This window comes from Helianthus annuus, chromosome 5 (assembly GCF_002127325.2).
Source record: "Helianthus annuus cultivar XRQ/B chromosome 5, HanXRQr2.0-SUNRISE, whole genome shotgun sequence".
In the NCBI taxonomy this organism is placed as follows: Eukaryota; Viridiplantae; Streptophyta; class Magnoliopsida; order Asterales; family Asteraceae; genus Helianthus; species Helianthus annuus.
In genome coordinates, this window is record NC_035437.2 from 9,791,453 (window position 1) to 9,818,624 (window position 27,172).

A 27,172-nucleotide genomic window follows, 5' to 3' on the forward strand; every position below is an offset into this window, starting at 1 on the left:
GCCGCCAGTGGAAAATCCAGTTGCTCCACATTGTGATTGGAAACGGTTTAAGTTTGTTTTGAACCATGAAGGACTCCAACAGGTATCATTCTGTTCTTTGTATGTTTCTGATGATTTTAATCGTAAATGTCGTTTATTTAATGGCCTATTATTCATTATTTTAGATCCATGATGATGAAGAAAAAACTAATGACAGACCAGCTATCTGTCACGATCCGCCTAAATACAGAATTTTTTTTCGCGAGTTCCGGAAGATTCCAGAACACTAAAGAAGCGTCTACGGCTGCCGGAAGTTTACGGAACAGCCTACAAGTTGCTGGAACATCTTGGCGCCATCGGAAGACTCTAGATCAGCCAATAATTCTCTAGAAACACCTTGAAAACACTTGATATTTTGCAAGAAGGCTCTAGAAATCAACTTATAAATATCCAAGATATTATGTAAAGAATTATCTAGATGGAGAATAATCTAGAACTAGGAAGGACTAGTATAAATAGGATGATGGGGTCTCATTTGGAGATCACCCAACAATATCACAAGTAAACACACTTGTACTTGTAAACACACTCTTGTAAATCTTCTTGTAATCAATACAAAGTTGTTTCTTTGTATACACAATTTGCAACCATCACTTGAATCACTCAAAACACTACATCGTTGGGGCACATAGCTTAACTTAGATCAAGTCTAAGTTGCTACACGTGAGTTAAAAGTTTACTCCGTGACAAGTGGTATCAGAGCGGGACGATTCATTCGGGATGGCAACCGAAACAAAAGGCGATGAAAGACGCACAACTAAGAAAGAACGAGAGGCAACATATGATAAGCGCATTGGTGACACCGAGGTGGCGGTCACTGAATTGGGTGCGCAACTCGACCTTGCATTCCAACGAGTACAGGCGTTGGAAACTGATTTCGAAACTTTCAAAGACGACGTCAAGTCTCTCATGGGAGTTTGGCGTCACGAGCTTACGACATTGTTCAAGGAGGAATTGTCGAAGCTACGAAACGAGGTGGAGAATAGTATTCGAGATTGTCACCACAGCTTCTTGGACCTAGAAGCAAAAGTGAAGGAAAATAAACAACTAGTTGTGCATTCAGCCAACACCGATCTCTTCACTCCTAGAGTCGAGATCCCAAAGCCAACTCCATTCCTTGGCAAAAGAGAAGCACGAGCGGTTGACGACTTTGTTTGGGAGATGGAACAATACTTGGGAGGAGTGCAAATCAAGGACGATGCCACCAAAATCAAAACGGCCAGCATGTACCTAAAAGACACGGCAGCACTATGGTGGAGACGTCGATACACGGACATCACCAAAGGTACGTGCACTATTAACACTTGGGCTGAATTTGTCCAAGAACTAAAGAAACAATTTTACCCGGTCAATGCGGAGCACGAAGCTAGGAGCAAATTGAGAAAGCTCAAGCATACCGGAACCCTCAAGGACTATGTCAAAGAATTCACAACACTTGTCCTTGAAATCCCCGATCTATCGGAAAAGGATTCCCTTTTCTACTTCCTCGACGGGTTACAATATTGGGCTAGAACAGAATTAGACCGTCGCAACGTTCAAGATTTAGCTACCGCAATCGCCATAGCTGAAAGCTTGATCGATCTTAAGGAAAAACGCCCAACTAAACCCGTTGTCGAAGAACCTGATGACGACGTAGGTGGGGGAGCAAAACCAAGTTACACTCGAAGGACGGAAGGTCCAAAACCCCCAAGATATAACAACAACCAGTCCGCAAGGAGAGGATGCTTCATTTGCGAAGGGCCGTACGATGCACGCGATTGTCCAAAGAAGTCTAAGTTAACAGCCCTCATTAGGACTGAAGATGATGAAGCCGAGGGTAGCGAGGAGGCTCGTCTAGGAGCAATGCAACTTCAAGCCCTCAATGCTTTAAGTCTAACCCGAAGGAAGCCGTTAAAAATGGTTCATGACCCCTCGAGAAAAGCCAAGGTTAGTCATTCAAATGGAGAGCCAACAGGTCTTCGGTTCATAACTCTTGAGATTAACGGAGAACAAGCAAAAGCCTTAATCGATACCGGAGCCAGTCACAATTTTATTACCCGGGACGAGGCCAAAAGACTTGGTTTGCGGATCACTACCAAAGAAGGACTAATGATGAAGGCTGTTGGCGGGGAACCTAAGTCAATCGAAGGCGTAACCTATGACGCCAAAGCCAAGATTGGGACATGGAAGGGCAAAATTACTTTCTCAGTCGTTCCCATGGACGACTACAAAATTGTGCTCGGGTTGGCATTCTTCGATAGGTCCAACGCCATCCCTGATGCATTCCTCAACACCTTGTACCTCATCAAGGACAAGGAGGTTCACACGGCACCCATGGAGACGGATACAAGGCACCGAGGCAAAACCTTATCCGCCATGCAAATCGTGAGAACAAAGCAACAACCACGTAAGCGACACGACGAGGGCGTCGTGAATTTAGGTGGGGGAGAATGTCATGATCCGCCTAAATACAGAATTTTTTTCGCGAGTTCCGGAAGATTCCAGAACACTAAAGAAGCGTCTACGGCTGCCGGAAGTTTCCGGAACAGCCTACAAGTTGCTGGAACATCTTGGCGCCATCGGAAGACTCTAGATCAGCCAAGAATTCTCTAGAAACACCTTGAAAACACTTGATATTTTGCAAGAAGGCTCTAGAAATCAACTTATAAATATCCAAGATATTATGTAAAGAATTATCTAGATGGAGAATAATCTAGAACTAGGAAGGACTAGTATAAATAGGATGATGGGGTCTCATTTGGAGATCACCCAACAATATCACAAGTAAACACACTTGTACTTGTAAACACACTCTTGTAAATCTTCTTGTAATTAATACAAAGTTGTTTCTTTGTATACACAATTTGCAACCATCACTTGAATCACTCAAAACACTACATCGTTGGGGCACATAGCTTAACTTAGATCAAGTCTAAGTTGCTACACGTGAGTTAAAAGTTTACTCCGTGACATATCAGAGTTGATATTCAGGATATTATATCCGTAAAAGTATACTCGGATTTGACCTTACCACCTGGTCCTTCCATCACCATCTTCGATACAATTCACGGACAAATCTTCTTGGTATATTTTGTTTTGTGAAATTTAACGAGTTGACTGCATTTGTTTCAGCCCTCAAAATATTGTCAAAAATAGTTAGAACGCGTCTGGATCTAAAAGGTTTGAATTTTGCCATTTTCATCCAGCTCGTTAACTCCATCCATTTTCTCCGTTAAGTCAAGGGTATTTCCGTCTTTTTTGTTAACTTGAAGAGCAATTCGGTCTTTTTCACTTTACGTCCAAGCATTTAGCATAATGTACGTAAAGTGAAAAAGACCAAATTGGCCTTTAAGTTAACAAAAAAAAAGACGAAAATACCCCTGACCTAATGGAGAAAAATGGATGGAGTTAACAAGCCGAATGAAAATGCCAAGATTTCAAACCTTATGGATCCAGATGCGGAAAAACAAACCTTTGGACGAAAGTCGCAAAACTGGCCAAACCATAGGGACAAAAATGGCATTTTACTCTAGTTAAAAGGGTAAAAAGTTAAAAAGAAAAATGCTGACACTTTGAGGGCTAAACCATCATTAACCCTACATAAAAATTCTAACTTTTACATGTTTAAATGTATGTTCTATTTTATTTTCTCCTCAGATTGCAGATTCATGGGAATACTTGGACTCATGGCTTGATGCTCTACGACTAGTTTACACGGGGTAAAACCGATGTTCTAGCGGGCATAATAACCGGATAGTTTGTTCATATTGCACACGGTAATTCTTTTAAACAGTATTTTGAAAGTTGAAACCACTGATATCATGAAATATATTGATATTGAGAGCAACCAAATCTGTTATTAACACAGAAACTATAACTGGCTATACCATTTCTTCTTTAAGTTCTTTCCGAAACTAATCACAAATTCCTCCTTATTCAGTTTTCCTAGTATTTTGCCTATGTGACAAGAAACTATACTTACAATGCAATCAACTAGCTTCCTCCCGCTACTTGATCGAGAGCTTTTTGGAACTTCCACCATGATCATGATCATGATCATCTCTTTTCGATCTTTTCATCTTTCGACATGCAGAATCCGTATCCTGCACATCATCTTTGCCCCTTCGAGCCCTGACCCCTTTTCCCTTACTCGGCCCCTTCTTCGGGGAGGCTTTAGGCGCCTCCACCGCCATGTCATCGACAAAGATTCGCGCCGCCGCACCCCGTTTCTTCTTGGGGGTGGGTTTAGGGGCTTCCACAGCCATGTCATCAACAAAAATTCTCGCACCCGCACCCCGTTTCTTCTTGGGGGGCGGTGTCGCCACCGCTTCTGCAGCGGGGACATCAGATGACCCAGACAGTGGTTCACATCTGATCTTAAGCGCGGTTTTCTTTGAACGTTTCCCTTCGGTTTCGCTTGGATCATCCGCCTTGCCTTTCCCTTTCCCTTTATTATCCATTGTTATCTACTTTAAACCATAGCATAAAAACAGATGAGAAATTGTATAAGAGTTGAGAAGATGATCAAGATTCAAGATAAAGTACCTAAGAATGGCGGAATGACTGTTGTTGCAGGTGGAAAACGGTTATGGTGATTTCAGTTGATTTGTAAATTGTAACAGAAATTATTATGAGGAATGAAGCTTTTTATTGGGAGAGAAAAGTAAGAAGGCGGGAATTTGTTTTGTACACGTGGAGTTAACCGTTTCTAAAAGGTGGCTAATGTATAATAATTTATGGCATGAATATGATATATTTAGAGACTCTGTGTGTGTGTGTGTATGTGTGTGAGCACTGAGCACTGAGCATGTTTCCATTTGAACGATAGTATTTTACAAATATTATGTGAACTTCTCTAATTCTCCATCTATCTATCTATCTATCTGATCTATATATATATATATATATATATTAATTTCCATCATGTTATGACATAGGCAATATCGGGACGGGTAGCTTGCAAGTAAATAAGCTTGTTGATCTACCGTCGGTATTGATTGGCGTCTATACGTGGATCGTCATCTCGCTTGTCAATTTTTAGGTTTTGTTCCATGAGAAAGGAATTTGGACGACACCCTGTCATTCCGGTTTCTTTCGAAAGGTCAAGAGTGTACTTGCGTTGACTTAACATCGTACCTTGTTTTGTTCGGGCCACTTCAATGCTAAGAAAAAAAATTAAGGGACCAAGGTCTTTAATACTAAATTGTTGGTCAAGAAAATGCTTTGTTTCCTGAATTTTGCTTAAGGCTCCCACAAGAATGACATCGTCCACATAAATTAATGCGGCGATAGAAACGTCTTCTTCTTTGAATAGGAACAACGAATAGTCCGCCTTAGATTGCTTGAAACCAAGACTTCAAAGAGAGGTAGTGAACTTTTGGTACCGGTTTCTTGACGCTTGCTTCAGCCCATAAAGCAATTTTCTGAGTTTGCAAACGCGGTTATCATCAGGTTTCCCATAACCTTGAGGAATCTTCATGTAAAGATCCTCGTATATGTCTCCATGGAGAAAAGCGTTGTTGGCATCCAACGAGTGAAACTGCTATTCTCTTTTAACCGCAACAGCCATAATGGTTCGAACGGTAGTTAATTTTGCAACTGGCGCAAAGGTATCATGGAAATCCACTCCTTCCATTTGCGTGAACCCTTTAGCTACTAGGCGAGCCTTGTATCTTTCTATTTCTTTGTTCGACTTGAACTTTATTTTGTAAATCCACTTTTAATCTAATCTATGGCACGTTTTCTTTTTGGTAGTTCTTCAAGGGTCCATGTTTCATTTGTTTCGAGCGCCTGTATTTCCCTTTTCATTGCTTCCACCAATTTAGGCTCTTGTACAATCTGCCCGAAATGTTTAGGCTCATTGTTTGAAACAATGGCCGAAAAAAAAACTTTGTGTGAGTTAGTAAATTGTCATATTAAATATAATGTGCCAAAGGATGTACCGTCGAGGGCTCATGATTGGATGTGGATGGAGTGTGTTCGTGATCTAAAGATGCGGGAATCTTCACTTCATAATCAGTGAATCGGGCTAGCCTGCTCTTGTTTCTCTTTTCTCTAGGCTGATTGGAATTGAGCACAACAACCCCATTTTCGGTTTGGCCACTTGGCCCATAAGAACCTTCTACCTCTATGTAGTGATGCAAAATAGGTGCATCGTTTTTCAGGCCCATCCTTGATTGAAATTGTAGGTGGGTTAATGAATTTGAACCCTTGTGGATCATGCCCATCATTTGGTAACACAATGGGCTCCGGTTCTTGATTCCCTTGGTGAATCGGCCCATCAGCTTGATTTGTTTGGGCTTCTGTTTGGTGCATCAGTCCAGCAGTTTGTTCTCCTTGGTCAGTTGGTCTTCTGTTTGATGGATACCTTCACTTTCGATTGGTTCTTGTTGTACAAAAATATCATGTTTTCCGGCGAAAGCTTTATTCATCTCTTCATTATCAAATTGCATGTCTACCAAAAATGATGTTATACATGTCTTACGGACCGCAAGGCTGGGTCACTTAGAGGCTAAAAATTGTCAAGTTGACATATTTAGTCCCACCACATCTATTCTTCCACTATTTTTAACATATTTAGTCCCTTTCTACAAACAACATGGCATAAAAATGAGACTTATCGGATACATGTCATCATATAATTCGACACTTCCGAGGTGTTACAATAAACAATTTCCCTTCCCTCATTACATCAAGCATAGCAAAATTTAAGGTTAATTTAGCTAATACTATAACTTAAACCTCAAAAGGCTATGATCTCATACCCATGTTTCAAACCCACTTTGTATGCATGAAGGTTTTCACCCAATTCACCAAATCACATGAAATTTCATATACATAGATGATCAATTAGTGATAATATAATCCATAACTAAAATAATATTCAAATTACACAATTGCACTTTTAGTTAAAATCCTTCAATGCCACATGTCGCGTTCTTATTACTTAGTAGACTTTTTAAGAAAAACACACTTTCCACCCAACTCCTACTCTCTCTCTCTCTCTCTCTATATATATATATATAGGGGAAGGATCCACTAAAAAGTGGATTTTGCCTAAGTAGCCTAAGAAGGATTGTGATGATGACATGTGGCACTCCTAATAAGTAGGAATCAAGGGTATTTTGGTCCTTATAAATAGGAGTGAAAATTACATGTGGCACCCCTTTTGTTTTTTAAAAATGCAAAAAAAAAAATCAAGTACAAAAAAATCTAGCACAAAAAATCTAGTACAAAAAATATAGCACAAAAAATCTAGTACAAAAAATATAGCACAAAAAATGTAGTACAAAAAAATATAGCACAAAAATATCTAGTACAAAAAATATAACACAAAAAAATTTAGCAAAAAAATGTAGTACAAAAAATCCAGTTCAAAAAATTGAGAAAAAAAAAATTTAAGACAAAAAAATTCATCACAAAAAATTTGTTACAAAAATATAGTACAAAAATATACTACAAAAATCCAACATAAAAAATGTTATACAACATAGAAATACAACACATTTTAGTGGGTTTTTTTAGTATTCATATTTTATATAGCAATATGGTACTCAAATTAAAGATAAAAAACGCTCGATTTTATGGTGAAATTTTTATGAAAAAATAATATCGTATAAAAAAGTTATGAACGTTTAAAAAATGGGGGTGGAATATGCATGTGCCTTGCATGTGGAGAGAGAAAGTCTATAAATAGGATTTTACTAAGATACCCTTGCACTCCTCTTTTCTCCTACACTTTCATCTTAACCATTGATTTAAAAAATGAATGGTTAAGATTCCTTCTTATCCTACTTAGGCAAAATCAACTTTTTATTTGATCTTACCCCTATATATATATAGGAAGGGGCTCATGCGAGAACCACCCTTATTGTGAGAACCTTGAGAATCAATGTGAACACAACCTAAAATAGCTAAAAAAACCTAACCCCCACCCCCCCTCCCCCCCCCCAAAAAAAAAAAAACCTAAACCCCCCAACCCCCCCCCCCCCTCCAAAAAAAAACCTAAACCCCCCCCCCCCCCCAAGCTAAATGCTAAAAAAAACCTAACCCCACCCCCCCCCCCCTAAAAAAAAAACCTAAACCCAATATGATTTTTATACCCATTAACGTATTTAATTTTAGTCTATATAAACCCAATTTTCATTTAACCCTAAGTAACTCAAATGAAAACTTTGAATTTTAAACCCAAATCAAATAAGAGAATCTTTTCGAAAGGGCCCATTTTCTAATTATAAGTTCATATTTTAGAGGTCCTTTTCTCTAGTCACATAGGGCCCCTGAATTTCCTGAATTCTTTTGATGGCCTTACATCCATCCATCCATCCATACACGTGTATTATGACATCTAAATAAAAAAATAAACACATACAATATTATATGGCTTCCAAAATCAACATTTTTATTCATGTTTCTGTCCATCATGTAGTGGCTAACATTTAACTCCCAATTACCAAAGTAGAAATAGGCATCCAAAATGATGAAACAGAACCAAGTTTTATCTTAACTGCTCGTATAAAAGGAAGGCAGGCATGCTCTTTCACACTTTGGATACATTTTTTACACGTTGATCACGTACGAAAAAGACTGTTTTAGCCTGTCGTGTACGTCTCCTCTCCCTGGCTGTTCATCACAAAGCTTGGAAACCTCAAAGTTATGTCCCTGAAAATCTAGTATTAAAAATAATAATCATTGGAGTCGACCCGTTAACGAGTAAAATGATCAGAATGTATTATGATTTCATTGTGACACATCTCTTTTTTATGTGGACAAAAAGCAATAATATAACATAATAACATGCATGATTATCTATGCTCATGTATATAACTCAAAGGAAGCCTGCATCAGCGGAAGTTTTAGAGCTTACATTAAATGAGGAAGAGTCATGTTCTTCAACAACGATGGGTTTTTGTTTACGTATTCTCTCCATTCTTCTTGGTCGATCCTACCATCACCTTTACTATCTGCTTCGGTGAACGTCTGAATAATAAACAAAAGGTACAATCATCACAATTCAAGTATGAGGTCGGGTTTGGTAACGGGTCAATATAGGCAATTTTATGGTAAGGGCTGAAACAGGTTTGGTTATTTTGGGTTGACCCGAAACAGGTTTGGTCATTTTGGAACTCATCCTGGATTTTTAAACAAAATATGTCAAACCAACATAGAATGCTAGTTTAGTATTAAAGCATTTTATAATAGAATAGTATTAATAGCTCATATAAAGCTTCCACTTCATTAACAGTAACTGCAAGACATATGTAATTCGGTTTGGTTTGATCAATTTTGGTTTAAATTGAAACACTGAATATGTAATTTGGTTCAATTTTAAATTTGGTTTTCAATTAAATCAGTCTAAAACAGAACAGCAAACACCCCTATAATTAGAATTAACAAGACTATACCTTTAGCAAGGTTCGGGTAGAGTTGGCCATCTCGTGTTAGCGCCATCATCACCTAAGGTACCTCTATCCACCTGCCAAAAATGAATCTTCTTTCTGTATCATCACCTACGGTACCTCTATCCACCTGCCAAAAATGAATCTTCTTTCTGTACGTTTTCGCCACTTTCTCAAGATCTTTTCATTTAACCGGGGCAGCCAAAACCAGGAAGAAAGAGCACGTCGCTCGTCACCTCGTACTTGTGGCTATGCCACATCGGTTTTTCCGTGTCAGGAAGAGCTAAAAACAGTTCTTTACGTCACTTTGTACTCCAGCCGATCAACCGCGCATCGACATCGAGCCGGTTGTAGATTAGACATTGTCGCATTTCTTCCGACAGATGGCCACAGTAGTGATGCGCATCCACTTGTCGAGTCATATTTAAATTATAAAATCTATGTTAATTTCTCTTATTAAGTTATAATCATGGCATAAAATACACATCCCATTTAATTTATGACATAAAGTATATTTAAAAAAATATAATATAGAACACTTTCATGCAATTGACTTCCTCACGAGTTCTTTTAGGACGAAATGCACCTGAAGAGTGGTTCCCAAGTAATGTACACATAAGATACAAACACTTATCAATTTACATAGTAGTTGGATGCTATATAACCCATTCGAAACAAATAGTAAAGAATAACTACTTACTGCATCTACAGACGCTTCTGCTGGTCCCCTAAAATAATTTATCGATCCCTTAATAAGTCGTCTATTGATACACAGTGGGTTTCCCAAGATCTTCTTTGGTTTGTTAGTTTTCATCATGTTTGCAGTAGATCGTTTGTAGTAATATTGAAATGAGAATGAAAGAAATGATATAATAATAATAGTGGGAATATTATATTGAAAACAGAAACTACCATACACATTAACTGTTTACATTGACTTTGACATATATATATACATGTGCAGAGACATGAAGAACCGATGTGTTGTTTTGTGAACCATCGTGTCCCTTCACAAATCAGTTTCAAACTTTAAAGGCTGCACATTTGACCCTTCTACTTAATACAAATACATATGTGACTTAAACTTACTTTATACTATTTACATACTTGACCCATAACTAGTAACAAATAAGGATCCAATAATTAAGTGGATTAATAGGCTAACATCTATAACCTTGTTCGGGAGCAATTAAATGTGGCTGATAACCATCTGCCTCTGAAACAAGTTTCCTCACATTTTGTAGGGAAAGATGCTTATCAAACGGAAGCTTCCTGGCAGGAAGTTAGAGGTCAAACACTCCATATATCCGGTCACCTCCAGGTCGGCTGACATTATAAATCCAAATTTAATGAAATGCAACAAAATTAAACATGTTTAGCAATTAATGAGATATTGCTTACCCTCCATCTAGATGTTCCTTAAATATTTTGTTAAAAGCACGACAAAGTTCCAAGATGGTATAAAGTTGAGCCTGAAAGATGTGGATTAAGGTTAATTGGAGACAGTAATGACATGTTTTTAGTGTAAATTGTTTAAAGATAATATTTGCATACCCCAGCATCAATTGCAATTGGTCTGCCAAGATGGTCTAACTCTGCTTCCATCTCATCAATACCTTTGTTTATGAGTGAAATGATGCCTGGTATTTTAGCTTTAATTACGGATTCCAAATGCTACACATGGAAGAATTTTATTGTCTTAAAAACCTAATTTTGTTCTCCCAAAAAAAAAAGAAAAAATGAAGTTTTCATGAATTCAACAGATTTAAAGTTAATCCTTCTAAAAGGGTGTTTGTATGTTCATTTTGAAAGTGAATAGTGGCCATGAATAATTTGAATCAAGTTGCAATAAAAGAATCTGTTGGAAGTGCCTATATTGTTTAGAGTTGTAATAATAAGTAAATCAGATATTTGAGTGTGTTAATAATAGTAGTAGGCACTACAATTTCACCCTTAGATAATCAGTTTTGTTGAAACCCATTAACTGATTATTATAGAACATGCTTTAAAAAAACGGCTGAGGCGAGGCGCCCAAATAATAGTCTGAGGCGACTTCTCATGGGGTTATTAAAAGTTGCACCCTAAGGGGTTTTGATGTTTTTGACTTTTTGGGTCAATTTCAAACATTAACGTCTTTTTATGTGTCTTTTTGACGAATCTGATGATGAAATTAGTTAGTATTTTATTTTTTATAAGATATATAATTTCATATTTATTTTTTAATTCCGCCTCGGTTCACCTCGAGGCGTACGCCTCATGAGGCGAAGGGAAAACACCTCAAGGCACAATTCCGTATTTTTAAACCTTTTTATATAATCAAGAGCATAAGTTGTTTGTCAAATCAATAATCAGTCCCAAAAAGCAAATCCAAACGCCTCTAGTGGCCTTAACTTACTAGTGAGAGAAGTTTAGCCAGATACTCAGAACCCATTTTACTTGCCAGGTGTCCATAATCTTGACTTGTGGCAAAATACTCTTGCTCCCACCGCCTTGCATAAATCATGTCAGTATTCTTGTTGATACCAGCTTGGGATCTATTTACAACTAGTAGTTTACCAGTCCGCGGTCTGGGTATATATGATTAACATCATCCAAACTCACTGCATATTTTAATATCACAATGACTTCTTATCCAACTATTAAGAACATCAATAAATGTGTCTATATTTAAGATAATGATGACTTTTTATTTGATTGCGATTAGTAACTACAACTATTCTTGAATTGTCATACATACTAACTTAAAATTTTACATCTGTTGTGTTAACCGGAGGAACCAAGGCTTGGTTGATAATTAGGTAATCATTATTTAATAATAAATAAAATTGACAGGAACATTTGTGACAAACTGATATATAAAAAAGACATAATCAATACTACATGAAATAATATATGATAAGTTACTCAATATTTTAATTATTTAAAATAAAAATAAAATCAGTTTGATTAATTATTATCGTTAAAGGGATAATATACATTAAAATTCAATAAATAAAGGTACATGAATTAAAAGAATACTTAATTAATAAAATAACTAAAGTTAAAGTGAAAATGAGGTAAGGTGAAGGAACACGTAAGCAAGATGTGAAAAAAATGACAAAATATAAAAAAGTACAAGGGCCATTCACCCATTATCTTCAACCTGTTGTCTTCTTTCTTTTTCGGTTCACATTCTTTCTTTTTCGCCTGAAATCTGAAAAAATAAATATGAAGCGAATATCTTACAATGGTACAACCAACCCCATTAAATCCTTCTCTGCACCCACGCTGTGGCCAACCCCAACCCACCTGCCCACCTCCCCTAACCACGCCATGGTGTGGTAGTGTTGCTAGGTGTTGTTTGTTGATCTAGCACTGGAAAATGCTCTACCCTATTGACAACTTTTGTATCCATCAAGTTGTTGATTGGTTATGATTCTTGATTGCCTGCACTTTGAAAATTTAATAACCTTTTTAATGTGAGTATTTTAGTTATATTTAAATGTTATACTTTTGCAAGACCCGGACTGGGTTGGGTATTTGAAGGGGTATGGTCCTAAATCGACCATCACCCTTATCATATAAACCCCACCAGCAATAAACCGCGTCCATGCGGGCACATCCTTCGAATCCAATTGGTCTGAGGATGAGAAGCCTTATCTTGTATGTGGAAGCAGATGAACATAACGATGCGGCTGGCACCGCATCATATGGGCATTTTCGTCACGACAAGGGATGCAGGCAACAGCAACAGTCTCCACGGACGACAATGCGGCTGGCACCGCATCTCGCGTATTTCTTGATCAAAGCAAGAGTCGCGGGAACATAGTTACTGCAAGCAGCGATGCGGCCCGCACCGCATCCTGTGCGCTCAACAAGTGGGACTGACACCACAGTGCAAGTAGCACCAATGACAGTTGCCTGTCAGGTCAACGTAAGCGACAGATTGACGTGGCGTTACCTCCACAACTGACAAGTCTGACACACCTGCAAAGGTGCAGCATGTCGTCAGTCTGTCCATCCATCTCCTCCTTCACTCCTCGGCTATAAATAGCAACCCCAAACCAGGTTTGAGGTATCTCTTCACAACTCTCTCACTACTACTACTATCATACTTTGCTTCCCAAGCAGACTACCGATTCTCACGCCGGAGAGTGGTAACAAGGAGCACCCCCACCCCATCCTCCTTGTTACGAGTCACGGTTTGTTTCCTTGTGCAGGAGATTAACCAGCGGACGATCCAACCAGCGATCCTCGAGAGGAAGGGATTAACCCTTCTTGACGAGACCAGTGAGTTAACCCTGCCCGGTTAACCATTGTTTCATCATTGGCGCCCACCGCTACTTTTAGCACTTTTTCAACCATCCCTCTCCTTCTCAAAAGATCATGTCTGATCTCCTAAACAACACCACTGGGGATAGCCCAACCCCCGCAAACCCAAGGAAATGTGGGGACTGCTCCCCCAGACCTAAATCCTGGCCACATCGGCACCTCAACGCAAGGGGGTCCATCCCTTACGTTTGGACGCGACCTTTCACAGTACGCATCTGTGATCCCTCCAAACATGAATCCTCATGCCTGGTCTGACCAGCAGGCGGCCCTGCTGGCCGCAACATACAACCTAGCTTGCACTGAAGCGCAAATACAAGCCGGGCCCACCCCGGCACCACATACACCTGCGGGTCATATTTTACAATACGACGGCAAGGCACCCTCACGTCCAGCCTCCAGAAGCAGGCGAGAAGATCGCGGATCATCTTACTGTGATGTCCGCACAATTAATGAGGATGACTCCTCGTACGGGTCCCACAGCAGGGGCTCAGTACATACCCGCCTAGGCCCTTACAGCGAAGACAGGCGGCAGTCCACAACCCGGCATGGCTCCGGAATTCATAGTTGGTTGGGCCCACAGCCGCACACCGAAGGGTATGGTCGTACCGACCCGGACGACCATACATATTGCGGGGACTCTCATGCTACCAGTAGCAGACCGGGAGGTCGGCACTATGTTCCTCCCACTCACCCCCGCAACACATACCTTAGGGCTGCGAAGCGCCCTGAGAGCCAGCCCTCTAGGCCGAAAGCTGCGACCGAAAACTCCAATTTCGCCCCAAGAATCGCCCACGCCCATGTCACCACCACAAAATTCCCATTTAGCATTGGGAAATACAACGGTTCGTCCGACCCGGACGACCACATGAATATTTTCATGGGTGCAGGGTGCAACGGCAGGTGGGACGAATCCACCCGGTGTCATTTTTTCCCCCAGACCCTCACGGGTCTGGCCAGGGCTTGGTTCGATTCTTTGCCAGTAGGATCACTAGCCTCATTTGAGGACTTACATGCAAAGTTCCTTGCTCATTTCAGCCAGCAACGACGTCACGAATGTGATTCGATGGACGTCATGAATATCTGGCGCAGGGACGACGAATCTCTTGAAGTATTCGTCGTCTGATATAACAAAGAATGCCTGGAGATAGGTGACGTGGCAGACCAAATGGCACGTAACCACTTCATCAAAGCCGCCAGAGACGAGCAGATGGTTATGACCATCTCCGGCATGGATGGCTTGCCAAAAAAATGGGAATATGTCATGGCTGCGGTCAAGACATACGCCCAGACGCAGCGGTCCCTTAAACCGCACCTTGCAAAGGCACAGCCCCAAGCGGAGGGTCGAACCTCCCGCCACGAGCCCAAGCGTAACAATAAACGCAACCGGGACACAGGGAATCGCGGCAGCGATCCCAAACCATGTTTCCCGCGGACCAACTCGTTCGACGCAAGGGCAACAATTAACGCCCAGCGGGACAACCGGGCGTCAAAGAAAGAATCTCGGGACGACAACTGGACCGAGATCACTATGTCGCCAAGCGAAGTCCTTCTTACGGACGCGCAGTTCCTGCGACCGGCCCAACCAATGAAGTTCAAGAAAAATCAAGACCCCACTCTCTATTGTGAGTATCACAAGGACTCGGGCCACACAACAAACAACTGCATCAGTCTCCCGCTGGAGATTGAGCGAGCCTTAAAAGAGGAGAAACTGCAACATCTGTTGCCAAGTGGGCAAAAACCCAACAAGCGCATTACTCCCCACGGCGAAGGCACCTCCTCAGGAAGAGGACCATGTATGTGGCCTCAACCCATATGATTAACGGAGGCAAAGGAAGGCCGCGCAAGGCGGCGTGTAGACCGGACAATGACTGGAAAGATGAGCAAGTCGTCTTTCCAAAAGTCCGAGGCGGCCCGCGCGACAGGCGCGCCGTCGTTATTACAGGCCAACTGGCTCATTACTGCACCGAGCGACGATTCATCGACCCGGGCAGTACTTCTGATATCATCTACGAGCAGTGCTTCAACCAGTTCGACCAGGAGGACAAAGATCGGTTGTAAGAAGTGGATTACCCGTTGGCTGGGTTCACAGGGGAAACTGTCTTTCCCCTAGGCCAAATTACTTTTCCTGTGCGCCTCACCAGCGGGAGGCACACACGAACAAAAGAGGTAAACTTTATGGTTTTACCTCATACCTCCAAATATGACATGCTCCTCGGGAGAGAATCCCAAGGCGATTTCAACATGATTATATCCGTACCCCACTCTACTATCGGTTTCCTAACCGAAACAGGGGTCGCGATAATCTACGCACGCAGAGACGTCATGATGTCGGACGAAATACGTCCGACCAAGATAGCAAGGCCTACCCCCAACAACCAACCAGAAAAATGGGTTCTCAACGAGAGATACCCAGAACAAAAGGTCACGTTGGGCCACACCTTGTCCCCTAACACCAGAGCGCACCTGAAGCAACTTCTCTTCAGGAACCAAGACATTTTTGCGTGGACACCCGCAGACATGACTGGGGTCCCACGCGAAATCGCGCAACATTGCTTGAATACCTTGCCAGGTATCAAGCCAGTGATCCAAGGCCAACGCCACCTTGGATCCGAAAAAACCAGGCGATGCATGAGCAGGTGGAAGAACTGCTCTCCGCAGGTATCCTGCGGGAAATCTGATACGTGGTTGAAAACCGGTGCTTGTAATCGTATAACTTTATGTTTTTATATGAGTTTTAATCTTGAACGGCCTACTTTTAATTAAATTTGTGTTTATGCAGGTTTGATGGAGTTTAAGGGCTTTTCGGGAGCGTTGCAAGTCACCGGGTCAGAAACCGGAGCACCAGGACGCGTTACGGATCAACCGGGAGTGCAAGGAACAAATTTGGGAGAATGGGTATTCTAGAGGCCGTCGGCTACGGGGTTATACCCGTCCCGGACGGGCCTCAGAAAGCCCCGTTGGCACAAAAAACGCGTAGGCAGACATTTTGGCCGTCGGCCAAACATCAGGTTTTGGGAACCCGTTGGCGACAGGGTCAGGCCCGTCGGCGACGGGCATTGGTTTTCACAAACGCGAAATGTTGATCTTTGGGTGCTGAAATCGATTTCTATTGGTGGTTGGCCATTGAATACGGGAGTTACACTAAAAATTGAGTTTGAATCCCAACCTTGGAGCCTAATTCACCTATCCATCCATCATCTCTTCCATCTACCTTCATCATCACAACCCGAATTCATCCTAATCAAGATCATCATCCATCAATCATTCACTCACCATCCAAAACCCTAATTCTCCATTTCATCATCCATCTCACCATCATCATCCATAAACCTCAATTATCCATCATTCCTTCATCCTTCAAGCTTCAAGATGATTTCATCCGCGTTCCAATCATCCGGTGATCAAGCTTCTTCAACCATGAGCGGCTAATCATCTCGGTTTCACCCTGGTGTAGGTAGTTGTTGATTTTAGGGTTTCAATTTGTTCTTGTTTCATCTTAGTGACAATTTTTATTTGGTTTTTGAAACTCTTGACAATAGTATTACATTTGTTACGAATTCGTGAATTGTCGAACGACGTTAAAAGTTATGACTTTGCGAAACGGTGATATGTAATTGTACATTGTCATTGTTAGGGTTTACTTGTGTTGATTACAAAGTGTCTTTTTGTCCGTTCTTCGGGGCGTTGATAGCTAGTAGCACCTAAGTCACGGTACACTAAATCGCTTAATCGAATGCATTTGAGTTGAAACTAAAACTTGTAGAAATCCTAGGTTAACAATTACCGAAACCGGGTGTGATTCCTGTTATCATTATTGTTCTAGTAATCATTTTCTTGAAATCGTTAATTAGTATTTGTCAATCATTCTCATCAATCCATTAGTTAAAAATCATATCTTTCAATTAAACGAAAACCCAAAAATACTTTAGCAAGCTTCATAAATTGTGACAATTGTTTTAATTCATTCGAATCCATACACAAACCACATACTCTTCGTGGATCGACCCCTTACTACCACTAACACATTGTTAAGGGTAATTTGGGCTTATAAATATTATCTTTGACCGGAGCGCGACATTCCGATCAAATTTTGGCGCCGTTGCCGGGGAGTGCGTGCGCTTTGTGTTTGGATATTGTTTGAATTTTTGTGATTAACTGTTTAATTTGTTTAGTTTTCTTTTTGTACTTGTCTTTTTCTTTGTTACGCGAGGTATGTTACTTGTGCAGGTTACAGGTAGTGCATGCATACGCGGAACTCCGGGAGGACTTCACCTTTAGTCTACGAACCGGAAATCGAAAGACTCGCAAGAAGGAACTTAGCAAGCCGGTTAGAAGCAACTCTTGCTTCTAATCAAACCAACCAAACACCACCACTCACACCGACCATTGAAACCGATTCAATGGCGAACCACAACTTCAATTCCAACCAAAATCTCAATCCAAACCAATTTCAATCTCGAGGAACCTTTTACCCCGCCCAAAATGTCCAACCTATACCTCAAGAGCAACCGGGTGGTAATTCCAACGCTAGACCACCCACTCCACCTTTCCGAAACCAAAATCCCAACAACACCCAACGAACACCCCAACAACAAACCCTTCACCGACAAGCGTCGTTACCTATCAACCTTGATGATCGGAATGTCAATTCCGACCGTAGAGGTAATCGTGATCGCGGCAATCCCGCGGATGAAGACCCATTTTTCAATATCGACGATTTGAGGAATGCAATCCCCGATGATGGACCTTATAGTGTTCCCGGTTATCACTCGCCGGAACATGTAAGCATTCATACGGAAAACTCGGATGACGGGGGTTATTATGACGATCGAGCAAACGATGATGAAGATTGGGGATACATTAATAGGGGTAATGTCTACAACGCAAGGGATTATGAAGATGAAGAGTTTGGCTATCAAAATGCCAACTACGTTGGGGATGAAGAGTATGGCTACGGGAATAGAAGGAATGACGGTTACGGGAATAACCGCCAACCACGAAACAACAACCAACGGAACCGGAATGAAGGGTATGACAATAACAATAATAACGGAAACCCCAATCGGATTCCTCGTTTCGTGGGAGGTGGCAATCAAAGAGGAAATCAAGGTGGGAATCAAGTAAGGGGCGAGAGAAGAGATGAGAGACGAGATGAAAGAAGGAATGAGAGAAGAGACGATAGAAGAGATAACCGAAGAAATGATGATCAAGAAGTGAACGGTCCTTATCGTCGTCAACAACCTCCACGGGGAGTGAATGACCATTTTAGGCCTATTGTTACCGGAAACGATTCACCAATCGTTTGTGAGCGAAGGATGTTTGATTGTAAACCTCATTACATAAACATACTTCCTCACTTCAATGGGAGATCCAATGATGAACCGTACACACATTTGGCGGAGTTCTCTTCTATTTGTAGCACTATAGGGGGGCACAACTTTGCGTTAGAAGAAGTCAAACTTCGCTTATTCCAATTCTCATTGAAAGACAAAGCGAAGCAATGGTTCCTCACCCTCCCGGCCAATAGCATCCGCACATGGGGAGAAATGCAACAAGCATTCTTAGATGAGTACTATTCTATGGCAAAGACCGACGACGCTCGTGATGAAATTAGGTCTTTTCGCCAATTATCGGGCGAACCGTTACATGAGGCTTTTACAAGATTTAGGGAAATGATGCGAAGATGCCCACACCATCAAATTGAAAAGTGGGAATTGGTCAAGTGCTTTGTACGGGGTTTAGATGATACAACATGGAATCGTCTCGAGTCGACGAGTAACGGGACTCTTTTGAGCAATCATGAAGACGACGATTGGGAGTTTCTTGAGCGGATGAGCAAACGGTCAAAGGAAAAGGAGTCGACCGATAGACGACCTAGTCGTCATGAGCATGGAAGAGGATACCATGCTCACTGATATCGAAAGAACATTCCAAACTCTGCGAAGCGTCAATATAAAGCTCAATCTAGGGAAATGCTCGTTTGGAATGGAAGAAGGAAAATTCCTTGGATTCATCGTAACCAAAGATGGATTCAAGGTAAACCCGGAAAAAGTTCAGGCGATCGAGCGCATGCCATCGCCTTCAACGATGAAAGAGATGCAACGACTAGCCGGCAGGCTAGCCGCACTAAACAGATTCTTAGCCAACCATGCCCCTAAGTCTTATCCTTTCATCAAGACCCTGTGGAACTGTCTAAAGAAAGAACAATTCCAATGGACCGCAGAGGCTGAAAACGCTTTCCGAGAAATGAAGGAGTGTTTGATACAACTCCCAACTCTAACCGCACCACGCAAGGATGAACCACTTATATTATACCTATCCGCCGCAGACAACGCGGTAGGTGCGGTACTAATAGTGGAGCGGGAGGGAGTTCAAACACCCATCTACTACATCAGCAAGATGCTCAACGACCCAGAGACAAGATATTCAATAATGGAAAAGCTGGTACTAGCACTAGTACACGCGTCAAGACGGTTGCGACGCTACTTCGCAAACCATGTCATCACGGTGTTAACCAACTACAGGATCGGCCCGATCTTATCCAAACCTGACATCTCTGGGAGATTAGCAAAATGAGCAATCGAACTAGGCGCGCACACGCCGAACTATAAACCACGCCCCGCGATTAAAGGCCAAGTCCTAGTTGATTTCGTTGGCGAGGTACCGGCAAATCGCATCCAAGATTGCGAAGAAGAACAAAACCCTACGCCAACACCACCTTCCTCGGAAACCTGGGCACTTTTTACCGATGGTGCCTCCAACGAGGAAGGTGCAGGCGCAGGTCTGCGACTCGCCAGTCCCGACGGCTAAGAGCTTACCTATGCAATCCGCCTCGATTTCAAAAGCACAAATAACGAGGCAGAGTATGAGGCTCGATTGGCAGGACTACGTTTGGCAGTCAAGCTCGGCGTATAACATTTGGAAGCACACGTCGACTCCTTGTTAGTTGCAGGGCAGGTGCGCGGTGACTATGCCGCAAAAGGGGATATCATGATCCTCTACCTCGAGCAAGCCCTGTAACTAAAATCAAAATTCACTTCCTTCAATATCCGACATATCAACAGAAGTGAAAACAAATCCGCAGATGCACTGTCAAAACTTGCATCCACCAGCTTCCAACACCTGGCAAAGGAGATACGCATTGAAATTCTGCAGAATCCCTCAGTACCCCTACGCCAGGTCAATGTCATCCAGTACGGTACAACATCCTGGATGACACCAATCATTGCATACTTGCAATCAGGTGTGACTCCCGAAAGCAAGTCAGAGGCACACAAATTACAATACAAAGCATGCCATTATCAAATGGGAGACGATATCTTATACCGTAAATCATACCTAGGCCCACTCCTATGATGCGTCAACCCCCAAGATGCCACATACCTAATCAGAGAGATACACGAGGGAATGTGTGGCATACACGCAGGGCCACGCATGGTAGTGGCTAAAATCATGAATGCTGGGTATTACTGGCCCGACTGCACCTGGATGCCGTCAAAGAATTGCGCAAGTGTATTAATTGTCAGCGACATGCTCCCAAGACTTTGCGCCCCAAGAACAACTTGATCCCAGTCACCACCGCATGGCCCTTTCAAAAATGGGCAATTGACGTGGTCGGACCTTTCCCAGACGCACCAGGTGCTGTCAAATTTATCATAGTAGCCGTCGATTACTTTACAAAATGGGTAGAGGCTAAACCACTCGCCTCAACCACTGCTATGATAACAAGGAAATTCATTTGGGAACACATCATCTACCGTTTCGGCTTACCAATGTGCATCGTTACCGATAACGGCACCAACTTTGCTGCTGACGAATTTCAAAAATGGCTAGAAGAACTACATATTGAACACATATTCTCCTCCGTGGCACACCCGCAAGGGAATGGCCAAGTTGAGAGTATCAATAGAAAGTCTAGTCGAAGGCATCAAAGCAAGGTTGGGAACAGCCAGGCGTGGCTGGGTCGATGAACTCCCAAGCATCTTATAAACACCCTTCAGCCTGGTCTATGGCTCAGAAGCGGTAATCCCCGCGGAAGTAGGTCTTCCTTCACCGCAAATGTTGGCTATCAACAAAATAGCCAACAATGAAGCACGCAGGCTTGACTTGGACCTCCTAGAAGAAAGGCGCGAAAATGCTGCCATCAACGAGGCCAAGTACAAAACCAAGCTTGAAAAAATACTACAATTCACGCGTGCGGGTTTGTACCTTTAACCCGGGAGACTACGTCCTTCGCGATAACGAAGCATCTAACGCTGAACGCCCAGGAAAACTTGCCCCCAAGTGGGAAGGACCCTACCTCATCAAAGAGGTCTTAGGCAAAGGCGCGTATAAACTACAAACGTTAGAGGGCGAAACTATCGCACGCACATGGAATGCACAACAGCTTCGACGCTGCTACATGTAAGCCATGTTCTTTACATTTCCATGTAACCTATCAGGCCGCAGGCCATTAGCAAATAAATAAACGAGCGATTTAATGCAATATTGTTTGTTACTACTATTACAAATGTGTGTTCCACTTTGCGGTATCTGCAAAAACAGGTTAGCAAAATAATCATTCGCGATACCCATACAAAGTGGTGACCACACACAAATATTGTAATAGGCCAGCAAAGGCAAAACATTAAGTGTCAATCCGGCCGGATACACTCACGGTTTTTACAAAACCTACACAATTCCTAAACCCTAACGGGACACGGGAATTGACTAATACTTATACGACAAAGGTGTAGAGTATACTCAACCGCGTTTACAACGGGTAGAGTTCTGCATACACACGTTCAAACATGCAAGAAGTAAAAACACTTGTACAAATTGGGCAACAGTTAAACTTTATATTCAAAAAATTCATGCACCCACGTGGTGTACAACGGATTTATATGAAGTTCTAACATATACAAAGAGGAAAACAAAAAAGGGGCACGCAGGCCAACCTGGTCCTATTTTGGACCACTGGTACCCGTGCCATCTTGGCCGTCACCAGCAGTATTTTCCTCTTCCAACTCTTCCGCATCGGCATATAACATCTGCAAGCGGTCTACATAGTCTTCTGCCTCTAAGCATTCATCAAGCTTCTCAACAGAAGAGATAGACATGTCATAAAATGATGCAACGGCCTCATCAAGACGCGCTTCGGTGTTCACACCATGGAACCCAGACCGTTCGTCGGTGTATTCGCCTTGACCCATCACGTTTATATGACCGATACACCGGTTGTAACCAGCCTTAAAGCCAGCCTCCCGGGCACGCTGCTTAATCAAGTCGATACCAGTTACGGTTTCAGGGGCATCCATGATAGCCCTGACAATCTACAACATAAGCAATCAGGTTATCACGTGCAAATCCAAACAAAAGCAAAGGCACCAGATACTTACATGTGCAATACCGTGACACCGCATCCACTCACGGTCGGCCTCAAGCTGATTGAATGAAGAGGTAAGGCCATCTCTAGCCTCCACGGCCTCACTAGCCTGCTTTTCAGCTTCAATCACATGGGCATTAACCTCCGCAAGCTTGGCCTTGCGAGTCTGCACCTCAGCCTTTCGAAAACAAGAAAAATAGTATGTACAAAAATCATTAAACATACTCAGAAAGCGAAAGAAAAAAAAAAGAAAAGGCAACTCATACCTGAAGGTTCCCAACGACCTGGTTCAAACGGGTGCGATCAGCATTCGCTCCCTCAAGAGCCTTAGAAGCGTGGCTCTCCCTCTCCTTGGCATCTTCAAGAGCCTGTGCAGCACGGGCCCCCGCCTCTTTGGCCTCTTCAAGCGCCCTTGCTAACCGAGCCTCTGCCTCCCGGGCTTTCACAGCAACCGCTTCGGCTGCAGCCTTCTCCTTGCCCAAAGCAACATTCGCCACTTTCGCATTAGTCAACTCCTGACGAACACGAAACAACGTTTCATTCTGTTTGGCCCAAGATACTTTCCAGCTTTTGCGCTCATCAGAAAGTTTTTTCTTTCCAACTCTTGCGTTCATCAGAAAGTAACTTGGCAAGAGTAAGAACCTGTTTAAGCTCAGCGGTTGCAGCCCACTCCTCCGTCTGCTTATGCTTCTCAAAAGCAGCCCTATCCTTTTCAAGCTGCTCCTCACCCGCGCGAGCAGCTCTTGCCAACTTCTCCGCCTCGGCCCGCTAGCGTGAAGCTTCTTCCTCCCTACGGCTCAAGACCTTGTAGTCTTCCATAATGGCATTCGCCACTATGGAACTTCCCACAAGCATGGTGGAGAGTTGGTTGATGCGAAGGTCACGAGACGCGGCACGTGCACGATCAACTTCGAACGGAGTGCCCAGGCCACCCAGAATCTCCCTACAAGCAGAAGGATCGTTTGAAATATCATCCCCCTGCATAACAGTCCAGGGGGGTCGGTGATAGCTCGTACTCCGATCCTGTGTATAGGTGCGGTAATAATACTCCAGTTCAGACTCCCCAGGCTGAATCGGAGGCCCATCATAACCCGCACCACCAGAAGCAGAACCAGAAACCTTCTCAGCAGCAGGAGACTTTTGCGGTTCAGCACCAGATTTTTGTTTTTCAACATCAGAAAACCTCAAATCCAAATCATCGGCTTCATTTGGAGAGATCAGGTTGTTAGAGGAATAAACAGTATCAAAAATCTGGGCCGCAACCTTCTCCACAGTCTTCTCCACCTGCACGGATGGATCAGGCACCACCTTGACAAAAGGTGCCGAAGATTCCTTGGTAACCCCCGCATCCGCGGCCGTGGCACGCGGGGGGGAGACGAAGGAGCGTCAAAGACAGAAAAATCTTTATCTTGCGGTTCTGCGAACAAAGCAACAATAACCATTAAACAAGTTACAACGGCAAATACTTACGAAGGTTATAAATCACTTACCAGAAATAACCGCAGGCTTCTTTTGCGTCGGACCAGTGGACCTTTTGGTCTGTAGCTTCCGACGTTTCACCTCACCAGCACCAGCGGCTTTCTGCTCAGGTTTCCTCTTCTCACCAGCAAGTGTAGAACCCGCAGCAGTCCCACCTACAGCCGCACCGCCACCTAGAACACCCAAACTCTCAAGGGTGTCAGACACTACCACGTAATCGGTATATCTGCGGTAACAAGAACGAAGGATACCTGCGACCTGCGACACCAAAGGAGGGGCAACAGAACCCTCAGGTTTTCCCTTACCGCGACCCTGCGCGGGTTTCTTCACCTCTTTCCTCTCCACATGTTTCTTAGGGACAGTTTTCACTTCAAACTTCCCCAAATCCCCAAGGTTACCTGCATTGAAACAATCAAGCAAGCAGATTACAAGGGTGAACTTTAAACAACTAGGAAATCTTAGAAGATACCTTTGCCTTCTGGCATGGGTGCATTCAACACATTGCGCGGGGGAACGCGGAAATTGCCAACAATTTCCAAGTTAAAACCTTCGCGTTCCCCACACGGAAGCAACTCAACCTTGCTCTCGAAATCTGGCTCAAACATCCTCCATAGGGGAGCATCCACTGACAAACATATGCAACATTAGTAAAACAAGAAAAGGAAGCAAGGAAACCGCATAAGGGTAATAATGCTTACCACCACTTTTTTCCCGCACAACGGGCCTTGCCTTCCTATCGGGCCGTGTTAGCATCATCCGCAACACCTAAAGTTCATTGTTGCCCAATTTCTTAAGTTCACTAGGCCTTAGCCTAGAGAACCAAGCTACCTTCTTTGCGGTAGCAACAAGAATATCATCCGCAGTAACACCCACATTCACGTTCCGAAAGGTCATGTTGGCATGCATCGCACAAGCTTTAACGTAGAAATATCTCTTTTTCCACTTGGTAAGACCCTTCGAAGGGGTCATCAGCTTGGGACTCCCATACCTTTGGTTGAAAGAGAAAAAGCCGGTGTTTGCCGTTAACTGGTAGAACCGCCGGAAATTCTCAACGGTAACGTCCAAACCGAGGGCACGGAAAGTGTACTCAAAGTTCCTGATTCGGAACATCCCAAATGGACTCAGTTGGGAAATATGAAGGTGATAGTATTCTAACACCTCAGCAAAAAACACGGTCACAGGCAATCGGAGGTTGCCATCGTTAAAGAACTCAGCCCACAGAGTGATAAATCCTGCCGGAGCATCGGCACCGGTGTCACCCTCTTGCGGGTAGGAGGCAGCCCACTCCTCCGCCATTTGTATGCTGGTCATCAGAGTATCAAATTGACCCTTTGACCACTTCAATACCGGTAGACCACCACCGGTTGCACCACCATCATCATCTTCATCTTCATCAGTCGCCACCAGCGGCCGTTGCTTAGGGTTTTCACCCTCCACATTGTGTGGATTTGATGGTTCAGCCATAGCGATGTAGAAGAAAAGAAACTGAGTACTAAAACTCAAAAAATCTCACCGGAATTTCAGAAAACCTTATCGGAGAAGAGAGAGGATTTTTTTTCTCTCGCCGGGAAATTTTGAAACAAGTGAGGGGAAACCACGAACGGTTTCCCCTTATATACTCATCGCAATTAATGCGGAAGGGAAACCGAATCATCACGTCCAAAAAGAACGAATCATGCGGCGCCACGTGTTCAGCAGTAGTTCCGCTGACGGTTATCACGCGCGCGTGGCCGCCCACGCGCCTGACATAAGAGACGTTTACACACTCTTGCTACAGTGCATTTATGACCTCGGGCAGTACAAACGTCCTTTCATTTCGGCACATGCCAGAAAATCTCACCAACTTCCACCAACTCACACGTGCGATCAGCCACGTATGCAACAAAAAAGCGACTACATTATTCAACTATAAGCGGCATGCGGTTTCTCTGGTATACCGCACCATAACCCATACCGCATGTCGTTTTTTTACATACCCCTAAAAATAGCCAAAAGTATATATCTCTACATTATATAAGGGGTATAAGTTATATCCGCACATACCCACGAGCACACGTGGAATATGCGGAAACGACACACACGAGCCCGTATAGGTGTGTCAGATGCTTAGAACCAGCGTTGTTCTTTAGACTAAACCGCATCTCAGGAACAGGTAAACCGCATTGCCTTCATTCTCTTCAAGCTTCAAATCCCTCCTGTCCGGTTCACAACCACAGAGGGTGCGCAAACAGCTTCTCAAAAGGGAAGAAGGATGGGAATGTACGTGGACGCACATCAGCAACCCTGACTCCTGATCCTTCAAGAGCCACATCCGAGCAACACACCCTTTTCAAGCGAGTCTTGGGTTACAAAACCGCAGACACTCATGAGTCGCTGCGGACACACCCATAGCTCCGCAAATGGTTGCTACGGAAGAGCCACAACTAAGTCATCACACAGATGAACGAAGTTACTTCAAGGAAAGCTCCCCAGTATTGGAGCGTGAAGGAAAGTGGCTCCAGAACAAGTATAGACGAGACCCCCAATCACCTAAAGAGATCTCATCGAACAACAAGCAGCCGAACAGCGGTAACAAGTCTGCTTATGATTGTTTGCCCACCTA

The 27,172-nt window shown here is 43.1% G+C and overlaps 1 long non-coding RNA gene across 5 annotated transcripts; it reads right to left on the reverse strand.

Annotated features, from left to right (window-relative positions):
- Positions 1-8,398: 8,398 nt before the first annotated feature.
- On the reverse strand, positions 8,399-11,112 carry LOC110938534. 5 transcript variants are annotated; one of them, XR_002591463.2, is made up of 5 exons: positions 10,971-11,112; positions 10,117-10,888; positions 9,423-10,002; positions 8,885-8,997; positions 8,399-8,687 (listed from the first exon to the last, which is right to left on the reverse strand). It is a non-coding gene; the product is annotated as an uncharacterized LOC110938534 (long non-coding RNA). The 5 variants fall into 5 exon arrangements; XR_004894114.1 differs by having other exon boundaries at positions 9,423-10,742; positions 10,818-10,888; positions 10,971-11,110; XR_004894116.1 differs by having other exon boundaries at positions 9,423-9,825; positions 10,971-11,110.
- Positions 11,113-27,172: the final 16,060 nt, after the last annotated feature.